Below are 3,262 nucleotides of genomic sequence, written 5' to 3' on the forward strand. Positions count from 1 at the left end.
ATTTTTATTCAAAAATTTATCATTTTTATTCAAAAATTTATAATTTTTATTCAAAAATTTATAATTTTTATTCAAAAATTTATAATTTTTACTCAATCGATGCGATATTAACGCATTATGTTTTAAAATACCGAAGTTCACAAGTTATTACAATCAAAATTTTGCTAAATTAATTCAACGTATTTGCCAGATATCACGATATACTTACTATTGCCCGAACTGTTTTCCATCGTGGTCTGAATATCTTTAGCGGTTTCTTCGCCGTGTGGCTGTATTTATACCTTCATCATGTCTAATTCTCAATATTGAATTTTCTTTTGTCTAATTCTCAATATTGAGTTCAAGTTTACAAATGCTGGGTGGTTAGCGAAAATTCGCCCATGTATATCCGCCATAATGTGCGACTGGAAAGAAATACGATTCATTAGACTTTTGACTGTAATAATTTCAAAACTATTGGATTTAAGAGATATAAGTGTGTTAATTGTATAGAGATTTAAAAGTTACATTTACACTTTATAGATATTTTCGTATAAAGAAAGTTACCACTGCGCATTTCGTAAATGCATTCACCAATGAAAAAGAATAGAATTATTCCCCAGATTATACTTTGCTAGATACTTTGATTTGATTTTTATTCAAACATTTTTGCTATCTGTAACTGTTTGAAATATATAATTTGTTCCATTGATGTAAAATTTCCTCTACGGATATTTCCACGATATACATATTGATATAACAAAGCTGGGTCAAACCTTTATCGTTGTGATTCCCGTCCGAAAATTTAAACAATTTGTAACAATTGAGAGACTCTACCGATATTCTCGTAAAATCGTGACTGCTAGATTGATTCAAATGTAATAAAAATGTACCATCGATATTAAAATAATCCTAGATACCACCGATATTAAAATAATCCTAGATACGTCTTATTGCGTGATGGTACTACCATCGTACTATCATATTTTAATATCGATGGTATCTAGGATTATTTTAAATTACATTATACGTATATTAAATGTTACATGAGATACAATTCCGACAGTACAACCTTCACTTCTTCCTTTGCTCACATTTTTTCTTTTTCGGACGGGCGCAAAAAATATTATACATTAACTTTTGAACGATCATTGTAAACGTGACACTCCAAGTTCAAAATCTGTATGAATGTACATGTATGTATGTATGTATGCATATATATTGGCTCAAATGGCAAAAAACAGAAAATCAAGGAGCAAAATAAAAAACGATAGTCTGGTGAAAGATATAACTGTTATCTTTTACACGACTATACGACATTATATAACGTATTTCATATGTTTCGTTATTCCCATAGCGAAAATTTGAAATATACGTTAGACGCCAGTCTAACTGACTCATTAAGAAATTCTTCGATTTATGCTACTAAACTAAATTTGATTTAGAAAAGCCATGAAGAGGAATCTACAAAAAGGCCATTTTCTTTCATAGTAAAAAAGTTATAATTCACTAACTTCTAAATATTCATTTTGCATAGTAATACTAAACATTCACAGTGTTAAATGTCGATGAATAACATTTATATGTATTGAATAATATGTTTGAAATTCAAACAAATATGTAGATATAACTCCGTATATATATATAGATATAAAAAATATGCGAATTCAAATATGTAAATATGAATCCAGAAGTCCATCAATGTTATAAATAAGTGTTGATAAATATCATATATGTTATGATCAAAGTTTTATTCAATAAATGGAAATAGTGTGCATAGAAATATTACTTATTCATTTTCTCAAGCACCGTTACTTTTTTTATTTCACACACAAAAACCTTTATCTCCTTTCTTCGTATTTCATCAAAATAATAAACTAAAAATTATTAGTTTAAAAATTGTTGATAAAAATGAAAAGATATAAACATCAATCTTACGATTATATTAAAATAATAAAAGATAACATGAAATAAAACAAGTAAAAATCAAACAGTATCCAGTACCCACTGACCAAATAAGAAAATAATTTAATTTTTTTAATACACTTAATACACCAGGAAAATGGAGTGAAACCTTTTCTTCTATATGAAAAATCTATAATTTTGATTCTATTAATCGATGCCGTATTAACATATTTAGGTTCTAAATCGCATAGTTCAAAAGTTATTACAATCAAAAATTTGCTAAATTAATTCAGCGTATAAGCCACATATCAAGTGATACTTACAAATGCTCGAACTATTTTCCATCGTAGTGTGAAGTCTTTAACTGTCTCTTTTAACGGTCATGTTGCATAAAAATTCTTCCTCGAGGGATTTCATCTGAACCTATGGAAATACAATGATTAAATATAATAATATTTTTAAATATTTATTAAAACATCGGATCTATGTTCTACAGAGTGATCCATACAACAGAAACAAGCTGTATCTTTAATACAGCTAAAATAATAAAAGATAACATGAAATAAAACCAGTAAAAATCAAACAGTATCCAGTACCCACTGACCAAATAGTAAAATAATTTAATTTTTTAAAACACTTAATACACCAGAGAAATGGAGTGAACCTTTTTCTTCTATATGAAAAATTTATAATTCTGAGTCTATTAATCGATGCCATATTAACATATTTAGGTTCTAAATCGCATAGTTTAAAAGTTATTACAATCAAAAATTTGCTAAATTAATTCAGCGTATTAGCCACATATCAAGTGATACTTACAAATGCTCGAACTGTTTTCCATCGTAGTCTGAAGTCTTTAACTGTCTTTTTTAACGGTCACGTTGCATAAAAATTCTTGCACGAGGGATTTCATCTGAACCTATGGAATTACAATGATTAAATATAATATAATTTTTAAATATTTATTAAAACATCGTATTTATGTTGTACAGAATGTTCCATACAACTGAAACAAGCTGTATCTTTAATACAGCTAAAATAGTAAAAGATAACATGAAATAAAACAAGTAAAAATCAAACAGTATCCAGTACCCACTGACCAAATAAGAAAATAATTTAATTTTTTTAATACGCGTAATACACCAGGAAAATGGAGTGAAACCTTTTCTTGTATATGAAAAATTTATAATTTTGAGTCTATTAATCGATGCCATATTAAAATCGATAACATATTTAGGTTCTAACTCGCATAGTCCAAAAGTTATTATAATCAAAAATTTGCTAAATTAATTCAGCGTATTAGCCACATATCAAGTGATACTTACAAATGCTACAACTGTTTTCCATCGTAGTCTGAAGTCTTTAACTGTCTTTTTTA

At 27.4% G+C, this 3,262-nt stretch overlaps 1 long non-coding RNA gene across 1 annotated transcript; it reads right to left on the bottom strand.

Annotated features, from left to right (window-relative positions):
• Positions 1–315: 315 nt before the first annotated feature.
• Positions 316–3,262, bottom strand: LOC122533369. The gene is made up of 4 exons (XR_006307696.1): positions 3,210–3,262; positions 2,704–2,803; positions 2,208–2,307; positions 316–404 (listed from the first exon to the last, which is right to left on the bottom strand). It is a non-coding gene; the product is annotated as an uncharacterized LOC122533369 (long non-coding RNA).

The sequence above is a fragment of the Frieseomelitta varia genome, unplaced genomic scaffold, assembly GCF_011392965.1.
Source record: "Frieseomelitta varia isolate USP_RPSP 00005682 unplaced genomic scaffold, Fvar_1.2 scaffold_1457, whole genome shotgun sequence".
Classification (NCBI taxonomy): Eukaryota; Metazoa; Arthropoda; class Insecta; order Hymenoptera; family Apidae; genus Frieseomelitta; species Frieseomelitta varia.